Raw genomic sequence first — 22,476 nt, forward strand, 5'->3', positions numbered from 1 at the left:
TCCCCAACAAATCGTGTTCATCTATGTGTCATAATCTGTTCTTTACTATAGTTTCAAGCAATTTGCCTAGTACTGAAGTTAGGCTTATCGGCCTATAATTGCCAGGATCACCTTTGGAGCCTTTTTAAAAAATTGGCATCACATTAGCTATCCTCAAGCCATCTGGTACAGAAGCTGATTTAAATGATAGGTTTCATATCACAGTTAGTAGTTCTGCATTTTCACATTTGAGTTCCTTCAGAACTCTTGAGTGAATACCATCTGGTACTGGTGACTTACTACTGTTTAATTAATCAATTTGTTCCAAAACCTCATCTAATTACACCTCAATCTGGGACCGTTCCTCAGATTTGTCACCTAAAAATAATGGCTCAGGTTTAGGAATCTCCCTCACATCCTCAGCTGTGAAGACCAAGGCAAAGAATTCATTTAGTTTCTCCCACAATGGCCTTATCATCCTTGAGTGCTCCTTTAGCATCTCGATCATCCAGTGGCCCCACTGGGTGTTTAGCAGGCTTCCTGCTTCTGATATACTTAAATTTTTTTTGCTGAATCAAACTACCATATGATCTCTATGGATAGAATTTCAATGTTTGAATAATAAGAGAATAGCAGTAGGAATATACTACCAGTCACCTGACCAGGATGGTGATGATAACTGTGAAATGTTCAGGAAGATGAGAGAGAATACAAAAACAGAAAGCCCAATAACGGTGGGGGATTTCACTATCCCCATATTGACTGAGTACATGTCACCTCAGGACAGGATGCAGAGATAAAATTGGTAGACACCATTAATGACTGCTTCTTGGAGTACATAGTCCTGGAACCCACAAGGGGAGAGGCAGTTCTTGATTTAGTCCTAAGTTGACAACAGGATCTGGTCCAAGAGGTGAAACCTCTAGATCAAGGGTGGGGAACCAACAGCCCGGAGGCTGGATCTGGCCCCTTTCTCATTTTCATCCAGCCTGTGGGTCACACACGTTCAGTGCACCCACTGGAGGGCGCAGGGTGCAGAGGCTTGGGGCTTCCCGCCCGTGGGGCTGGAGTCGTGAGCGCCGGCTTGCTCTACTGCGGGAGGAAGCCCCGAGCCTCAGCGCCCCCTTAGGCAAGTGAATTGAACATGCATGGCCCACCATTGATTTTTTTGGTGGGTCAATGGCCCCTGATACAAAAAAGGTTCCCCACCCCTGCTCTAGGTAATAGTGACCATAAAGTAATTACATTTAAAATCCTTGTGGGGGGTGGGGGAATACCACAGAAACCTACCACAATAGAAAGGGGAACTACACAAAACTGAAGAAACTAGTTAAATGGAAATTATAAGGAACAGTCACAAGGGTGAAATGCCTGCAGGCTGCATGGAAACTATTCAAAAACACTATAATAGAGGCTCAAATTAAATGTATACGCCTACCCCTACCCCGAGGGAAAAAAAACAAACCCAACAGTAAAAAGACCAACAAAAAATGCCACCATGGCTAAACAACAGAGTGAAAGAGGCAGTTAGAGGCAAACAGGCATCCTTTAAAAATTGGAAGTAAAATCCCTCTGAGTAAAACAGAAAAGAGCTGGCAAGTCAAGTTTAATTAGGCAGGCCAAAAATAATTGGAAGAGCAACTAGCAAAAGACAAAAACTAATAGCAACCCCCCCCCCCCCAAAAAAAAAGTACAACAGAAGCAGGCAGCCTGCTAAACAATGAGTGGGGGGCCACTGGACAATCCAGGAGCACTCAAGGAAGATTAGGCTGTTGCGGAGAAGCTAAATCAATTATTTACATCTGTCTTCACTGCAGAGGATGTGAGGGAGATTCTCACACCTGAGCTATTCTTTGTAGGTGACAAATCTTAGAAACTGACCCAGATTGAAGTGTCAATAGGGGAGGTTTTGGCACAAACTGATAAATTGAAAAATAACACTGCTCTACAGCCAAAATGGTTCTAAAATAAATGTAGTCAAACTTTACTAATTCTGGGTCACTGAGAACGAAAATGATGCTTAAAATTGTTGATTGGCTCTAGTTTTCGAGATATGCTATTGGGTCCGTATATACGACCCTTGACTTGGGAATGGCGGAGGATAAGTGAGTTATAAAGGGAAGGGATCTCAATTTAAACCAGAAATGACTAAAATACATCTTTGACTGGATCTATGAATAAATCTATGACTGGGTTTGGACAGTACTTGCTTTTTACGCAAAACAATGAATGATGCAATCTGAAGCTGGTATTGCGTCATACATGATATGAATTGCATCATGTTATTCCTAGAAGTCATGGATGATGCAATCATAATGAAGCTTACATCACTCTGCTGAACAAATTGCCCTATATCAGCTCTAGAAATCATACAGTGTCGTGCTCTCTTATTTGTCAGTGTTTGATTTTGCAAAGGGACACATTTCTGTTAAGCCAAAGTGAGCAGAGATGCCTGGTACTTGTGTGAACAGTGCAGATAATTTCTGCTATGTTTGAGGTGAAGTGACTTTTGCATCACAAAAGCGCAGTATAACCACTATGGTTAAGAAAGCCTATCACCTTTATTTTGGCTGCAAAATTGGAGATCAGGACAAGAGGTGGGCCCCACACATATGCTGCAACACTTGTGCAACAAATCTTCACCAGTGGTTGAACAGGAAAAGGAAATCTATGCCTTTTGCAGTGCCAATGATTTGGAGAGAGCCAACAGATCATACCAGCAATTGTTCCTTCTGCATGGTGCCTCCAGTTGGGAAAAGTGTGTCAGAGAAGAAAAAGTGGACTGTGCATTATCCAAACATTCCATCAGCTATACGCCCCGTACCCCACGGAGGACTGCCGGTTCCTGATGCACCAGAATCATTCTCACTTGAGTCAGACGAGGAAGAGGATGAAACTTCTGGTCCTGAACCATCAATGTCACAGGACCCACATATTCTCCCATCCTCCTCCTCTGAACCACACCTCATAACACAAGGTGAACTGAATGACCTTGTCAGGGATTTGGAACTACCCAAGAGTAAGGCAGAGCTGTTGGGCTCCAGACTACAGCAGTGGAATCTCCTGGCAGGTGATGTTAGGGTTTCCATGTTCCGTGACCGTCAAAAGGATCTTGTCCCATTCTTCTTCATGGAAGGTGATCTTGTAGCCTGCAACAACATCGATGGTGTGATGGCAGCCCTCAACATCGTTCACGATCCAGATGAGTGGAGACTGTTCATTGATTCATCGAAGACGAATCTTAAAGCTGTTTTACTGCATAATGGCAATGTTTTGCCATCAATTCCAGTTGGTCATGCAGTCCATGCGAAGGAAACCTATGACAACATGAAACAACTTTTGAGATGCATAAACTATGACCAATATCAGTGGCAGCTTTGTGGCGATTTGAAGGTTGTTGCTCTCTTGCTTGGTCTGCAGACTGGATACACAAAGTACTGCTGTTTTCTCTGCGAATGAGATAGTCGTGCAAGAGATTCCCACTACATCAAGAAAGATTGGCCACTCCGACAGTCAGTGGAGCCTGGGAGGAAAAGTGTTCAGCATCCACCACTTGTTGAATCAAGGAAGATTTTGTTACCACCCTTACACATCAAGCTGGGTCTGATGAAGAACTTTGTCAAGGCCATTGACAAAACACAAGCAGCTTTCAAGTACCTCCGTGGAAAATTTCCAAGGTTAAGTGAAGCTAAGATAAAGGAAGGTGTCTTTGTTGGTCCTCAGATTCGTGAACTTCTTCGAGATGATGCATTTGACCATGCACTGCGTGGCAAGGAAAAGATGGCATGGAAAGCCTTCCAGTTAGTGGCAATAAATTTTCTCGGAAACAACAAGGCAGACAACTACAGGCTGTTGGTGGAAAACCTCCTCAAGGCATACAAAAGCCTTGGTTGCAACATGTCACTAAAGATACATTTTTTGCACTCTCATCTAGATTTTTTTCCCCCGAACTGCGGAGCAGTGAGCGATGAGCACGACGAGCGATTTCACCAGGACATTGCAACAATGGAGAAACGCTATCAGGGCAAATGGAGCCCATCAATGCTTGCAGACTATTGCTGGACAGTGACAAGAGATGCTCCATTTAATGAATACAAGAGACAAGCCAAGAAGCGCCGAGTAGACACTGAATAGGACTAAACTATGTACAGAATAGTTTTTTGCCTTTTGTTTCATAATAAATTTGATTTGTATAACCCTTTTGCTGATTTTTAAAGTGTTACATAAACAGGACAGGTGAAATATTATCATGTAAAGCAACCATAAACACATGAAAAGACCTAGGTTTACAATTGATGATTAAAACTCTACTATCTACACAATATACATAGACATAAAATGTAAAAACTTAAATATCTTAGAAACAGTAGCCAATCAGTTGTTTTAATTGTCATATTTGAATTCAGCACATCAAAATACATAATAAATAGCACATTTTATCTCTGAAGCAGACGACTTCTCAAAAATTGTAAAGTCACCAGGACCAGGTGGTATTCACCCAGGAATTCTGAAGGAAATCAAATATGAAAATGCAGAACTACTGACTACTAACAGATGACTGCCAAATAGCTAATGTAACGCCAATTTTTAAAAAGAATCCAGAGGTGATCCTGGCAATTACAGGCCGGTAAACCTAACTTCAGTACCAGGCAAACTGATTGAAATATTAGTAATGAAAAGAATTATTTGACACAAAAGATGAACACAATATATTGGGAAGAGTCAACACAGCTTTTGTAATGGGAAATTGTGTCTTAATAATACCTGTATATTAAAATTCTTTAAGGGTGTCAACAAGCATGTGGACAAGAGTGATCCAGTCCATACAATATACTTGGACTTTCAGAAAGCCTTCCATAAAGGTCCCACACTAAAGTCTCTAAAGCAAAGTAAGCATTCATGGGTTAAGAGGGAAGGTCATCAAATGGATCAGTAACTGGTTAAAAAATAGGACACACTTTTCATAATGGAGAGAGGTAAAGAGAGGGGTCCCACAAGGACCTGTACTGGGAACTGTGCTGCTCAATATATTCATAAATGATCTGGAAAAGGGGGTAAACAGTGAGGTGACAAAGTTTGCAAATGATGCAAAATTATTCAAGATAGTTAAGTCCAAAGCTGATTGAAAAATTGCAAAGGCTTCTCACAAAACTGGGTGACTGGGCAACAGAACAGCTCATGAAGTTCAATCTTGATGAATGCAAAGTAATGCACATTGGAAACAGGGCCGGCTCCAGGCACCAGCGAAGGAAGCAGGTGCCTGGGGCGGCCAATAGAAAGGGGCGGCATGTCCTGGTCTTTGGCAGCATTTCGGCGGCGAGTCCTTCATTCCTTCTCTGCCACTTCGGCGGCAGCTCAATCAATGTTTTTTCTTTGCCGCTTGGGGCAGCAAAAAAGCTGGAGCCAGCTCTGATTGGAAAACATATCAACTACACATACAAAATGATGGGGTCTAAATTGGCTATCCTGTCATCGGTCATCCTGTCAAGAAAGAGATCCTGGAGTCATCATGGATAGTTCTCTGAAAACATCTGTTCAATTTGCAGCAGAAGTAAAAAAAAAAAACCTAATAAAATGTTAGGAACCATTAGGAAGGGAAGAGATAATAAGACAGAAAATATTGTAATGCCATGTAGCAGGATGGTCACCCGCTCCCTGGTCTGGAAAGGGTTACAGCCAGCCGGAGAGAGGGCTGGGGCTGTGAGCTAAAAGGGAGGCTGATGGGGGAAGCAGCCGCACCTGGGCCATGCCCCAATCAGACCTCAGCTGGCCCTGATAAAAGGGCTATGAGCCAGGAGCTAGACACACTCTCCCTCCAGCTTCAGGGGGAGAAGGACCTAGCTGCCTGGGAGCTGAGGGTGCAGGCAACAGAGCAGGGCTGGGGAAAGGCGAGAGGAGCTGGGGAGCTCCCGCCTAGCAACTCCCCAGGCTGCAGACCCTGTGCGAGGGCAAACCAGGTACTGGGGTTGCAAAGGCTGCAGCCCAGGGGTTAGGCAAAGGCAGCAGGTCCAGCCTTCCCTTTGCCAGTGATGAGTGGCTTGTACACTGCAGTCTGCCCCAGTGAGCGGGGGCTAGAGGGTGACTGGCAGTAGCCGTAGACTGAGGCGAGGTGGGGATAGAGGGTTGGGGGTTCCCCGAGATGGGGAGGGGTGATAAAGGGGCACTGGGGTCCAGGAGGAACACGGGGCCAGCGGCAAGGTGAGACACCGGCCTGCAGAGGGTGCTCCAAAGGCTGGAAAAGCTAATTCCCTGGATGACCAGCAGGAGGCACTGCGCTACATGCCACTATCTAAATCCATTGTAAGCCTACATCTTGAATACTGCATGTAGTTCTGTTCACCTCTCTCAAAACGGATATTGGAATTGGAAAAAGGACAGAGAAGGTCAACAAAATGTATTAAGGCTATAGGACAGCTTCCGAATGAGGAGAGATTAAAAAGACGAACAGTTCAGCTTAGAAAAGAGATGATTAAGCGGAATATGATAGAGGTCTATAAAATCATGAAATAGTGTGGAGAAAGTGAATAAGGTTATTTACCCCTTCACATAACACAAGGACCAGAGGTCACCAAATGAAATTAATAGGCATCAGGTTTAAAAGAAATATAAGGAAGCACTTCTTCACACAATGCACAGTCAACCTGTGGAATTCATTGCCAGGTGATGTTGTGAAGGCCACAAGTCTAACTCGGTTTGAAAAAGAATTAGGTAAGTTCATGGAGGATAGGTCCTTCAGTGGCTATTAGCCAAGATGATCAGGGATGCAACCCCATCCTCTGGTCATCCCTATGCCTCTGACTGCCAGAAGCTGAGCCTGGATGACAGTGGATGGATCACTTGATAATTGCCCTGTTCTGTTCATTCCCTCTGAAACATCTGGCAACACCCAATGTTGTAAGACAGGATACGGAGCTAGATAGACCATTGGTCAGACCCAGCCTGACCATTCTTATGTTCCTATATACATTGCAGTATATTTATACAATCAGATCCAGGTGAAAAACATTACAGAACAAATACAGTTTGTTTTGTTCAAAAAAGCTTAAGAAAGTTAGGTCAAATCAAATGTATATTTACTGAATCCTTCATTATTAATTAGGAATTAAGGGAGTATGACCATAAATGTGTATATTCATATTTTCAGTTATTCTATCAAATTTACTGTGTTTTGGTGCAGTTCAGGGATGACGTCCAGGCTCCATGGTAGCCAATGGCAAAATCACATTGACTTAAATAGGATCCATATTTTCACACCAGTTCTCAGACTTATCATCCCTTTTGTTTCACATTGTGAGTGAGTGGTCTCCAATTACATGAATGAGAAATAATTAGTACTGAACATTAAATACAGTCAGAATACTCCTAGTGACACACTACTGCTTAATTATTACCAAATGTGGCCTAAGTAGCAGAAATTACAGCAGCAGTAAGCTATTAACAAATCTGAGGGTTTTTAAAACCAAACTTTAAATAAATAATAAGCCAACCTTACAACTGCAGCCCACTGTGAGAAGATAAAGAAACAACATCCACCCATAGTCCTCTTGCCTGCTTTTAAACTTCAATCCATTTTCATTAATCTTTCAGTTTAGTTGCTGTTGAACATGATTTGAAAACACCAAATAATGCTTTCAGGGGTTGCACAACACGAGCAATGATTTGCATATGCATTGTTTAATCAATCCTAATGGCTGTTCTATATCTAAAAGTATTTATTCTTAAGCATAAAAGGCATTATTACCAAATGGACGTAATTAGTCTTCTAACATCTAACACCATTAATTTGGTAGTTATTTAACAATGCTAATGACATACATTAAAATGATTTACTAGAACATGTTAGCAGAAATGTGCAATTAGGTGATAACTTTCCTATTTGACTTAATGTTTTGGGGTCATAGTTTACTACAATTGAACACAGAGCAGTACTACTGATTTTGTTTTAAAAGAACTCTTGATGACATATCATTTAAAAATGTATAATGCTAGTATTAACTTTATCAACAATCCACATCCATGTCTAATCATATGATATAAATCAAACCAGGAAGATTTAATCAGAGAGAAATTTTGACAAGTTGTTAAACTCTCACCAAAATTATGCTGCATTTTAAGGTCAGGTTATTGCAATATAACAAATCACAACCTAAACTTAAATGTGAAGATATTCATAAATAAAAATCATTTTTAGGATATTCTGCTCACAGTGAACACAATTTCACAGAAACGCCATATGAATATTTTCCTCTTAACACCAAAGTTTCATTTTAGTGAAAAAAAAATGATAAAACTTTGTATTTCAGAAATAAAAGAGAAACAGGTGTAGTAATAAGTAACAATATTTCTAGTAATATAATGATAGGTACCTTAGAAATGTGACAGAGTGGTGAGACAAAAACACACAGGAGATTTGTGCTCATAGAAAGATACTGCTATATCTACTGAAGATGAAGGGACAACACTATCAGTTTCAAAGTACAGAGACAGATGAGGGGGAAGAGATGGTTGAGAAAGTAAGGTGGTCTGTCACAACATCCCCCTCTTCTCTCAGCTTGTTTCAGATTATGTACTGACCTAGAGTTACAGTGGCTGAAGTTCTACTAGACTCTGCAGCCTGATTTTGTTTATTTTGCTTTCCAAGGACTTGCTTGTCGTGTATTAAAAGGGGTAATTTGTTCTGGGGTACAGATAGGTATGCAGGTTATCAACAAGTTTCAGTGAGCTCATGCAGATTGTGTGGCACAGAATGTATGAAACTCAAATGCTCCAACATCATGGTACTAATTTTCAGTACACAACCATAGAGTGAGCCTTCTGCATCATATTATTGTTTGTGTCGGACTTCATATTCTGTGTAAAATAAAGTTCCACAGTTCTATTCATCTTTTGCAGAACGAAGCTGAAGAGTGGATTGCTTAGTGTTTTAAATGAAACAATCCATTATTGATTATTATTTGTATTCTAGTAGGGCCCACAATGTGTTAAGCGCTGTCCAAGTGTATAGGAAGAAAGCCTGTACCTCAAAGTGCCCAAAGTCTAATAAGGAATCCTTCCTTTCCAACCTAATCTATTTGCTTTTATTCCTACAGAATCCTCTTACACTTCTTCCTATGTTTTGTTGCTGGCATAGCTACCTCCTCTGTAGTAATGCTGCAAAAAATAACATTGCTGCACCTGTGCTTGTCACTTCCTAGCTCACTATTAGTTCCTATCATAGTCTGAAACTCTACATTTTATGTTGGAGACGGGTTACTACTTTGTACAATAGAACCATTATACTTTCTGTTATAACTCATCCCCCCTCCCTCCCATTTCATTCGGCAAAGCAGTAAGAATATCAGTGACAACGGAATCAGATACATAAATAATGATACAACCACTAGAGGCACTGGGAGCAACCAGTAGTTAAAGCATCAGCAAGAGGTGGCTCTAATTGTAATAACAGGCACAATAGGATCAAGGAGCAGTAATTACATAGATATGAATAGTTTTAATTTTAGTCCTTTTGCAGCCATCACTTTTCTCCATTTATAAGGCGACACTGGCAGCATTGCTGCTAACAAGAACTGGCTTTTTTTATTGGCATTATATGGAAATATCACTTTCTTCTGGTGACAAGAAATTTTTCTGTTGCCCTACACCTGCTGTGGTGGTGCTGGAGGGTGAAGCATGTTGAAAGGCAGCATAAAATTCTTTTGGCTTCTTTGGAAATAACTCTGACCCAAAATAAAATTGTCCATGCAACTATAACTGAGCTGGCTTTCAAGCAAAGAGCAGCAGCACCAAAGAATATTGCCATTGTGGAGGGAAGGGCACCTATTCTGAGCCCTGAATTCAGTGATATTGGAATGTATCTTCTATACATCACCGTGATGCTTTACTGTGTGCCCATGTGACTTAACTTTTCAAATGTAAACTGAAAAAAAAATCTTACATCTCTCTGAACTAAAATAAAACAACACACAGGTGTAGCCACTGACCTGGGCTGATGACTCTCAAGCACTGCACGATTACAAACACAAATTGTAAAGAAGAGAGCAGGAGATGTGCAGTGCTGTTCTCTCCTTTTGCTATTCTAGGCTAGGAAGAGAGTCTATCCAGCAACAGGTATCAATTTCCCACTTTTGAGTTTAGATGTCTCTCTCTTGTTACCACTGCCACAAACGCCTTTGTTATATATTTAAAAGCAGTTCTTCTTTCAGTCTGAGCCTGTGATGCTGTCAGCCTGGTCTGCCTGCCTGTCACACTGTATCAATGATTGTCAAAGTGACCTGATTACACCTAGTGGGTTCAGTGCTTGTCTGTGTGCTTTGCTCCAAGAGCTCTACTTCTGCTGCTTTTGACTGCTCTTGCAGACTGAATCTGTACTGCCATCAGTCTGTAACCAACTCTGATTCATCTGTGTAAAGCATGTACAGTTACTTACAGAACTCTTGCTGCCATTGCCACACTGTGCCCTACACAATGGCCTAGCTGCTGCTGGTTGTTGCTGTACTGTGCTACTGTCTTCCCTAATGCCCATAAGGCAAACTGCACACCTTCAGTAGAGGAGGGAATGTTTAATTGGAGGACTGTGTCTACAGCTAGTCAAGGACACCCAGAAAATACTAAAGTATATGTCATCTGCCCTTTTAATGGCACTGACTGCTATGGTGCACATAAGAGATTCCCATTATGATAGTATCTTACTGAACAAAGACCTTATAAATCATTGCCATTCCACAAAGCCTGTTCTGTTATAGTTCTCGTGCCCTTCCTGTCAGAGTTCACATTCTACTCCTGCTATTTCCATCATTAGTTTTTCAGAATTCAAATATTCTCGAATAGGACCTCCAAATACAGTCGGTATCTGAACCCAAATATTACCCTATTCAATGAGCAGATTACAGCTGGTCAGGAATGTTTTCAGCAAAATGATTTTTCAGTAGAAAATGCAGATTTGTCAAAACTTTTCATGGTAAACAGTTGGTTCCAATGAAACTTTCATCAGTAAAATTCCTCAGGTCCAGGATGGAATTTCTGGTCAAAACAGAAGAGAAACCCACCCGAGAATAGCCAATAGCTCAAGGGTTAGGGCAATCATCTCGCATGTGGAGGACTCAGGCTTAAGTCCCCATTATGAATTAAGCAGAGCTAGGGTAACCAAATGTCCTGATTTTATTGGGACGGTCTCAATTTTGGGGTCTTTTTCTTATATAGGCTCCTATTACCCCTATCCCCGTCCCAATTTTTCACACTTGCTGTCTGGTCACCCTAAGCAGAGCAAAGGCTTGAACCAGGATTGCTCACATGCCAGGTGAGTGCCCTAAATGCCGGCTATTGGCTGTTCTGGGCTGGGCCTCTCTCTTTTTTGTGAAAAATTTTGAAAGGTCTCAGTTTCACTCCAGTGCAGAACATGAAAAAATTTGACATCTCAATATTTTTTTTTGCAAGACATTTCCCACCCAGCTCTACATCGAAGAGCACCTTGTACAACACTAGAGCTGTTAACCTTGGCATACTGGCCTATTTCTACCAGGGGTAATTTCCAAAAAATCTTCTCTTCTCCCTCCATTACTTTTTAATTCCACTTTAAAGAAGATTCTGTGTGGTGCTGACCAATTTCAGTTATGGACAAGTGATGCCTTACATATAATCTTTAAAGTGCTTAAGGGAGTCTTCCTGATGAAAGGCTCTCTAAACAGGTAGATTACAGTCAGGCACATAATGAAAGTCAAAGATTATATATAGGGTCCTACCAAATTCATGGCCATGAAAAACGTGTCACAGAGCATGAAATCTGGTCTCCCCCTCCCCATGAAATTTGATCTTTTGTATGCTTTTACCCTATACTATACAGATTTCATGGGGGAGACCAGTGTTTCTCAAAAAGGGAGTTGCGGGGGGAGGGGAGAGCCACAGCGTTATTTTAGGGGGGGTCACAGTATTACCACCCTTACTTTTGCGCTGCCTTCAGAGCTAGGTGGATAGAGCGTGGTGGCTGTTCACCAGGCACCCAGCTCTGAAGGCGATGCCATGCCAGCAGCAGTGCGGAAGTAAAGGTAGCGATACCAGATCATGCCACCCTTTACTTTTGCGCTGCTGCCTTCAGAGCTGGGTGGCCGGAGAGTGGCAGCTGCTGACTGAGGGCTCTGCTCTTCAGTCAGCAGCACAGAAGTAAGGGTGGTAATACCGTGGTGCTGGCAGTGGCTCTGCCTTCAGAGCTGGGCTCCTGGCCAGCAGCCGCCGCTCTCCAGCGGCCCAGCTCTGAAGGCAGTGCTGTCATCAGCACCAGCACAGAAGTATGGGTAGTAGTACTGCAATCCCCCACACAATAACCTTGTTACCCCCCCCCCGCCACACACACACACACACACACACACACACACACACACACACACACCTCCTTTTTGGGTCAGGACCCCTACAATTACAACACTGAAATTTCAGCTTTAAATAGCTGAAATCATGAAATTTACAATTTTAAAAATCCTATGGCCATGAAATTGACCAAAATGGACTGAGAATTTGGTAGGGCCCTAATTATATACCACAAATTGATATGGTATATGGTTCTTTTTAGGGGTTGTTTCTTTTTTCCTCCTTACTTGCCAACCCAACCAATCAGCTTATAAACTTTCTCTGTTTTACTTATTTACTAATGCTAACTGATTCTGCCACAGCATAAAGAGTATAAATCACACATAAACAGTGACCATGTTTTGGCTTCTTAGCAACAAGAAGGGCCAGGCCTAAGCACAAGTTTGTGTATGGGGTGGGGCGGGGGGAGTAGGGTTGGACTTAGTGATAGTGTCAGTGAGTGTCTGAGACATCCCAAACTGTACAAGCAGGAGTGAAACTCACCAACAACTTAAATATCTAATTAATTCATCTTTCCCCCCACCCTTTTGTTCTTGAGCCTTGCTTAAGGGGCAATAAAAATAGGATGTTGTTTTGGCAACCCTTATTTAGAAAGCAGGTCACATGGACATACAGTTTTACATAAAACTTTAAAACTAAATTACTATAAGTTTATTGGGGGAAGGAGATAAATTGAAGCCAGCTTGATGAAAAAATGAAAATATGAAAGAAACAACTTTTGTAAAGAAGTATTCTAATTTGTCTCTGGCTCAGCACTACATAAAACCAAATATCATTATTTGTTAACAAATACCTTGGTTAACAAAGGTATATATGATGCAGTAAATCATAACAATATTTTAAAGCCACAATTTCTATTCTGTCCCAAAGTACTTTTCTGTAACAAATAAATATACCATCAAGGTAATGCTCACTGATGCTTTACCATTACAACAACTCACAGAAATACATCACTGTAATGCACAGCCAGATATTAAAACTTCTGTCATAATCAGTAACTCTTCCAAATTAAGGTCAAGAGGGCTACTAGTATGCTTAGCCATCAGGAAAAAAATCATCAATGCAAATTTCCACTTGAAGAGAGCAATGATTTAAATTCAGGTGGCAAAAACTACCAACAAACAAATGAAGAGCAGTAAGTCATGGCCACTACATTTCTACTACAAATGTTAAGAATATTCCTCTTCACTAGTATGTGATACATGGACATTCAACATGGACATTTCAACACTTTCAACACTATTTCTCTCTCTACTCCAAACTAATTTTCACTTTTTACATTCACTGGGGATGTACTGGGAGAAGTAAAACATAGATATGGAAAAGGTTAGTTTATAAAAACGTAACTGGTTTTAATTCACTAACTTTAACTCCCACTGTTCGTTTCAGAAATAACATCTCTGCACAAAACAATCACCACAGCCAAGATAGAATACAAGTAGAATAACGTTAAATCTAAATTCATCTCTTACCCCATCCATCTTATATTTGAATACATTATTAATGCTCCACCTTCTTCTTCTCCAATCCATAGACAAGTTATCTAGCGCCTTAATTCCACGCTTGTGTCTAGAAAGAATTGGAAAGTTAGCTACTTTTCTGTGCAGAACACAGATGATGAGAAGAAATCACATGGAACATCAATTTCTCTAGTGAAGGTGATCTGGAACCCAACACTATATGGAATAAAGGCTACATTTAAATCTCCTATTAAGCAAATCTGGATTAAGCCTAGGGTCATTTTGCTAAAGCTTTCTGGTCTTAGTGTGGTTTTGAAAAGTCAAAATGGATTATATATGACCCGCATCCTCCAAAATTTTTGTGTGGAAGGGATGTGTGGTGTACTGGGAAATGGTTCTGATCTGTTACAAACCGAGATGTGCAAATTCAGAAATGGTTCTGATTTTGCAGTTTTAGGCTGGATCCCATTTAATCTGAACTGCAAATAACCATAAAATTCAAATGACCAGCTCCAGTTTTGGTCTATCTCTATCATTATGATTTTGTTTTACAATCCATTTTTCAACAGTGTCATCAGAATATTTTACATTTTGCAAGAAGGCAAAATCTGAGAAGTTTGGGGAAACAGAGGGAATCAGATTATTACCAGTGACCATCTCTTAAAAATAACATTAGGGTAAATTTTCATTTAATCTAAACATACCCAGCATCAAAGCTTAGAAATACATCATAGACGATCATATTTTATTCACTTTACATCTTTCAGTCTTCAAATCTTGTCTTCCTTGAACAAGGACTTTCTTATTATCCCCCATACTGTTTTTATGCCCATATCACATTTATTCTGATGTATGCTGTCCTTGAGACTAAAATAAATAAATATTTATAATGATATTGCCTAGTCTTTCATTAAAAACAAAAACACCCCCCTCAAAAAAAGAAACATGAAAACAACAAAAAAACAAAAAAAACAAATCATTTTTGCTTATGAAACAAATGCATGTAGCTCAAAGATTAATTTAACAACTAGTATTTGAAAATCTCCATGGATACACTGTTCAGATGTTTTCCCCCTTTGACAGCTACATGAACTACTAACAACAATAATAAAAATAAGTAAAAAAAAAAAAAAGACTTAAAAAGCACAGAATCATGTGATCTATTTGTACTTCACATATGGGGCTGTATTTTACCCATGACGATTGTACAAAATTGACATGGGTTGATCAATAAATTGATCAACCCATGATCAACGCAGCTCAAATATTCTCCCCCAGCTTTGTTCTTCCTCTCTAATGACTGCTCAGCCACAAACCCTGATTCCTTTAATTAGAGTGGCTGTTCCTACCTCTTGCTTATGTAGGGTGGGTTTATAAGCTGCATCTGCCACAATGAGGTAAGCAGGGATCATATCACATATCTCTGCAAAATTTCAATATCTGCTATGAATAGGTCAAAGTCAAAACCAGAACCTCATAGTTGCAATGCCACCTATTGTTATTTTAGAAATGATTGCAAATATTTGCTGTCTTTGTAGCACACAATAATAATAAATAAGTACCAGGGCCAGCACTAAGGTTTCTAAACCACTAATGATGACAAATCTTAGTGTAACAAATAGCTGCAAAAAGGTGGGAGACATATAGAATTTGTTTTTTACTTGATCCTCTCCTCTCCTTCATCCTGACATCAGGAAAGGATGTTATTAGCATCCTTAGGATGAAAACACTGGAGCTATCTACTTGGTGTTTAGATTTAAATATGGATAAGCCCCAAAATATATTTTCCCTACATTATAGGGAAATGAATATTGGATCCAAACACTAATCATATTGAAAGCAGGATAATGAAGATAGTTTTCTGTCTGCAGATAATTCTGTGAGGTTTAGGGGCAATCATTGGAATTTTATGAGTCTAGCTTCCCACAAAAAGCCTTCCATGGTGGGGCCTTGAGTCATCATTCTATTTTTTTCATCTGAGTGCACAGGCTGCTTGGGAACAAATTAAGCAAAGGCTTCAACAACTAGCTTTATTTAAATACTCTCACTGTATGATCCTGGCCAGAGAAGACTCCATAAGATTGGAGGCAGCACTAGATCCACTGAAAACAATGAAAACAAATTGAATGGATAGAGTGTGTGTGCACACATGCACACACAGACCACTGAGCATAAGCGAAGGGCTTGTCTACATTACTGGCTGGATCGACGGGCAGTGATCAATCCAGCGGGGGGTCGATTTATCATGTCTAGGTGCAGGCAGAGTCGACGGGGGAGTGTCAGCCGTTGACTTACCACAGTGAAGACACCATGGTAAGTAGATCTAAGTACGTCGAATTCAGCTACGTTATTCACGTAGCTGAAGTTGCGTAACTTAGACCGACCCCCTCCCCCATTCTAGTGTAGACCAGGCCTAAAAAAAAGTAATTTAGAACAACCAAATGTAATTCCAAATTTCTAGCTCATAAATCTACTTTTAAATATTGATTAGTAGCAACAACAGTACATCACTGCTCCAATACTGCCCCTCTCTTTTAGGATTAGAACCTCAGAACAAACCAAGGTTGATGATGGGCATTTTTAGCAACCAGCTGAGTACCCAAATCACTGCCCACTACTGGAATGGAGTATCAATTATTTTGCTTATTGCCAGGAGTAGCACCTGTAAGGCCTTTGTACCAGCCTTAGCATAACTAAGGCAAAGCTGGAAGGGAGGGGAAATCACGAGGAGTGAATCTGACTGCATCCTCCCTGATATGCTGAGGTAAGTGTCTGTAAAAAACAGGAAGTCTATCTATATTTGACTTCTGGGGGGGGGGGGGGGAGAGTGTCGGAACCCATGAGACTGCAGACTGCAAAAACGCATCTGTATAACTAATGGCTTAAAAGTGCTTGCTTAATGTTTTTTCTTTGATTGACATGTTGATGTAACTGTAGCCGTTACTAACATGAAAGGAGTAGACAGGTCTGAGGAATTTGGATTAGACCTTCTGGACATCTCTTGGAATCCCTGGCGATAGGCAGACAGCTGGCTACTTGAACGTTGTTGTTTGACCACTCAAGACGCCTCCAGACCATAGATAACTATTGTTTGGTGGTGCTCTAAAACCTATTGTTTGTATGTGCTTGAGACTAAATAAAGCAGAGACTTTGACTAACGGCATTCTGGTGACAGTGCTGAAGACTAATAAAGTGAAGGCTTTAAGTAAAAGCACTTGATTTTGTGTGATTTATGCCAGCCATATAGCAAACAGAGGTGCTGCATCTCCCTTGGTTTATTTCCTGATACTGCCTTGCAGAGAGTAAAGTTACCGAGAGCTTTGAGTTTAGGGAACTGCGGGTAACAAGGTCATGAAGCTATGAAGACTTATACACACAGTTATTTAGATTATAAGGTTGTGGGGACAGTTGACCATTTTTTCCTGTGTTTGTACAGCATCTAGCATAATGGACTCCTGGTCCATGACTGGGGCTCCTAGGTGCTACCACAAAATAATTAGTAAGTAATGATTAACTTTATGCACATGAGTAGTCCTCACTGAGTGCAGTGAGATTTCTAATATGCATATATCTTTGCAGGATCGGAGCCGAAATACTTGCCAGTATGGAACACAGAGTTCCTTCAAGATGTCTGCTGCAGTTGCACCTTTAAAGTTCTGAAAAGTCAAAAAGAGAATTTTAAAATCAAAAGGACGACTGGATCCAGCCTGTGCAGGGAAACAGAAAGGAGGGCGCAGTGGTACTGCTCCTAGCTAGTAATGCTGGCTACTTGAATGGAGCCAAGAGAGATATAGCAGCGTGGCAGTATCCTTCCACATATGCACCAGCTGAGCATGGTTGATCTGGTATGGAGGGGAGCGCATGATACAGCCTACCAAAGAGTGGTGAAGCTGCCATGGGAGGAATCATAACCTACATCCATATCTCACATGCATCTTAAATTAAAGCACCAAACAGTCCTAAACATAAGGATTGCAAAATGAAAACCTTGTGACCTCTCTGTGTCCATTAAAATAAATGCTACTAATGGTATTGGCAGATTGATCTGTAGTTGTGTTTTTTTCCCTTTTGCTTAGGAGTTAAATATTCAAAATATTAAATTAGTATTTCAGATATTAGAATGTTATTAAAATGATCTGCGGCTGAAAGTGATACAACTTTTAACACAAATAAAGTTCAATAAGCAGCATATTTTTGGCTCAACTATTTTCTCAAGGGTAAAATCAGGTGAATGAAACTTTTGAGGGGGATGATTTTCACACTTTATTTAGAAGGCTGGCTGCTGAGCTTTTCTGGGGTAATTCTTGCCATTAAATACTAATTCAATAAATAAACATTTGCAAAGTTGTATGCAACATTGTCTTTGCAACACCAATATTTTTTTAGCGACAGATGTCCCTTTGCTAACATGAATGCAGCATTCTAATACACACACACAAATATTTGTGCATATTCAGAAATAGTGTGATACTCATGGGCACACACAAGCTATTACTTGTCTTTAAACAAAGTTTGCATTACCCAATGGGAAAAACATAAAGATTGTTTTAAGAGTGTTCTTCCCTTCTCTTTTTCTTTTAAAATGCAATTCCAGAAGTATAATACATAGGTAGGTCTTTAAGTACAGTCAACTTATATACATAATTAAATGAGGTGGTTAAAGCAGTGCATCTCCCACAAGTATACCTTTCAATAAAATTGCAGTTCTATTACAGTTTAGTTTCTTGAGATTATGTGACATCCATCCTTAATAACATACACAAATAGTAACAATTTGACTCTTCAGGAAAGAGAGCATCTCTTACCTATATTTGGTAAAGCTCCAGGTAAATGTTATTCATTTTTAATATTGAAGTAATAAATAGCTGGGTATCATCTGCACTGCAAACTCATTTTTCTGAATAATGAGAGTAAGCAGGATGCAAACAGAAAAACATCAAAGGACCTAAAACCAATCCCAGAGGGGTATAACTATTAAAATTATATATTATATAGAGAGATTTATACTGGCCTAAATAAACCAATGTCAAGCAATACACTGTACCAAATGATGTCATCAACAGTGATGAAACACATGTATTAGAATCAATTAGCACATTCTTAACAATGTCATTAACACCGTCATCTCTGTTCTGTGTTTTCAAAAGACTCATAGAAATGTTTCAAATAAAAATAAGTCAGTAATAGAGAACTTGTTCCCCCAATTAATTTTGATTTTAAACAAGCTTAAAAAGTGGACTAAGCAGAAAGGTCAGTTGTTACTAACTTTGTTTTTTCTAATAGCAGAAAGGCAAAAGCTTTAAAATTTGATGATACGACTCCATAATTCAGTGTCAGGTTAGTTATCCTGAAAATTATGCTAATTACAGCTGGCAAGCCCTCCTGCAAGAAGCCAAGCCAAGCACTTTTGTTTGTAATGCACATATTAGAGGCAACCAAAGTGGGGACTGGACCCAATATTGTCTGTTTTAATTCTGAAGCATATCTACTGTAACTGCTTTGAAATTTTCAGAAAAGTTATGGTGAACATGGTTGGTGTTTCTGATACTACTATAAAGGCAGTTAGTAGTCCCAAGGAACAGAACGCTTAGTCATAAGATATAAATCTACTGAAGGTTCCAATAGACTTACAAATGATCTATCTGGTTCTAAACAACAACAGAGTTGCAGAATTATTCTTTCCTTTGGAATAAACTCTGAAAAACGAATTGGTTTATTTTAACCAAAGTTCCATAATGTCATTCATTATGATAGGTTTCAGAGGGGTAGCCGTGTTAGTCTGTATTAGCAAAAACAACGAGGAGTCCTTGTGGCACCTTAGAGACTAACAAATTTATTTGGGCATAAGCTTTCATGGGTTATAACCCACTTCATTATGATGTTTCCCAAATCTCAAAACATACTTCAAGCTGGCTGGACCCCAATTGGCTTTCAGACATAACCCCTTCTCCTCCAGATTCCTCAGTGCAGGAAAATGTCAAGATGGATACCAATAGGCCAAAAAAGGAACACACGTTACAGTAACTTCTCACTTAAAGTCATCCCGGTTAACGTTGTTTCGTTGTTACATTGCTGATCAATTAGGGAACACGCTCGTTTAAAGTTGTGCAATGCTCCCTTCTAACGTCGTTTGGCAGCCGCCTGCTTTGTCCACTGCTTGCAGGAAGAGCAGCCCATTGGAGCTAGCTGGTGGGGGCTTGGAACCAGGGTGGACCGGCAGCCCCCCTACCATCTCCCCGCTCCCCTAAGTTCCCTGTGCAGCAGCTGCCCAGCAGGCTATCAATTGCGGGGCAGTTCAGCTGTCCCTCCCCCCACTGCCATGTGCTGCTCCTGCCCTCTGCCTTGGAGCTGCTCCCCGAGCCTCCCGCTTGCTGTGACCACTCTATCCACCAGTGTAAATATGCAGTACAGCCCTAAGAGTTTAAGAGCAGCCTGGAGGGCATAATATGAGGAATTCCTTGGTACTTACAGCAGAGCTTTAATATTAACATATTTTGCCATTTTTGCGGCTTTGTTCCCTCCAGCACTTTATGTTTTAAAAATTTATAACAAAGTGTGTGAAAATAAAATCTGCACGTTAAACGTACATTGTTTGTAACAATTGCACATTTTCCTTAAGGAATAGACACTCCCCATGTTATTATGGAAGGGACATCTGTCTATTATTGTTCTACCTTCCTCAGCTGGCTGGACCATCACCTTGCTCTATGGGAAAGGAAATAAAGGTTCAGTAGTTTAGTGGTAGCACAGTTAGCTTCTTTCTGATAGCAAAAGCCATTGTGTTCTTTTTGAGGAAGAAAAATAGTGCTATCACCTGTAGGTTTACACTTCCTTCTTGTGGCAGAGACTTAAATAAAAACAAATACCAGTGACCATAATGCCATTAGTTTGTTCTCCCCAGAGATGCTTATCATAAATCTAAAGAATTAAAGGAGAAACAGAAATAATACAAGGAGATCAAATGTTTAATTATGAATAATAAATCAGTTTTATTACAAAAATATCACAAACAATATATGTTCCAATTAAAAATAAAAATCTTTGTTTAGTACTGCACTAGATAGCTATTAAATATGTTATGAAATCAGTGTTTCAGTATTTATTTCTGGCAAATTTTCCAGAATATTTAGTGAGATTAGAATTTGAAATATATTGTAATGCCCTTCATTTTAATAAAGATTCTTAGCTCCGCAAAGCTTAATGTTTAATTCAATAATTAATTTGCTGAAATCAAGAACTGAGTTTATTGGCACTTAGTCATGCCTCTGGCAAAATATACTCACCAGGAGGTAAAAGGTAAAGTCAATTTGCTGCATTAGTAAACCAGACAATGTTTCAAATTTAATTTCCCTATCAGAAGATAAACTCTTAACCTGAAAAATATACCTGGTAAAATCAGATTAGAAACAATTATCTATAAATCACAGAAAACAAATAAGTATTAAAAAAAAACCCAAACAAACCAGGATTCTGCATTTCTCTCCTAAGTACTGAGTTAGCTTTTTAGAAAGGCATTGAAATTCCTTTTTCCCCCCACTTAGGACTTGAAATTAAAGCATTTTTGGTGACACCTTTTTGATAATAATTATCTAGGAATATAAAAGCAAATATGAATTATTCACCTGATTATTCATCTGCTAACTAGTATGCTTTCATATTTCATAGCATTGGTAATATTTTGTGATTATACTCACAGTAGGGAAGAAAGTCTCCCATTAACAAATCTGCATGTTGAAACTCCTCATGAAACAGTAAATATTAGAAAATATGTCAGTGTGATGGAGTATATACCCCACACAGGCCCTGAAGGGGTTAATGTGAGCCTAAGAGGCCAATAAATATACCTGGCAGCACCTCTGAGTTAGAACTATAGGCATAATTGATAATGAAGCTCAGCTGTGGAGGGGCTGAGTGGCAATTATAAAGCCAGGAAGTGTGCAGCAGAAAGGGACTGCAGGGAGATAGTCTGCAGTCACCCTCTGGGGGGGATCGAAGAGGTAGGTGGTCCAGGGAAGCAGCAAGGAGTCTGAGGAAGTAGAACTTGGCTGCCAGCCATAAGGTCCCTGGGTTGTAATGCAGAGGAGAGGGTTCCCCTACCAGCCACTGAGGAAGAAGGGTTGCAACCACCTGAGATAAGGGGTGTAAAGACCACAGAGCCCAGAGACATATGGAAGATTTGCTGTGAGGCCTAAAGCTGGTCTGGTCTCTCTGTTACCCTGAAACTGGTGGTCTAAAGCATAACCAGGCTGGAGAGCCAACTTGCAGGAAGAGAGACCACTGCAGTGATGAAGCCATCATCGGCAAGGGGCACCAAATGGGAAGACAGCTACTATGGCATTCTTGGCCACAAGGAGATGTTCCTGCAGTGCGTGAACCCCTTTACAACCAGATATATCATGTCATACAGTGTTTGGGCCAACTAAAAAGACCTAATCATGACTGTTTGCAGTGTTGTTGTAGCTGTGTTGGTTTGAGGATATTAGAGACACGAAGTGGGTGAGATAATATCTTTTATTAGACTGCTGTTGGAGAAAGAGCTCTGTGTAGCTTGAAAGCGTGTCTCTTTCACCAGCAGAAATTGGTCCAATAAAAGATATTACCTCACCCACCTTGTCTCTCTAATTATGACTGACAGTCACAATAGGATACTTTTGCTCATTCCTCTCTGTTAGATCCC

The sequence above is a fragment of the Emys orbicularis genome, chromosome 7 (assembly GCF_028017835.1).
Source record: "Emys orbicularis isolate rEmyOrb1 chromosome 7, rEmyOrb1.hap1, whole genome shotgun sequence".
Lineage (NCBI taxonomy): Eukaryota > Metazoa > Chordata > Testudines > Emydidae > Emys > Emys orbicularis.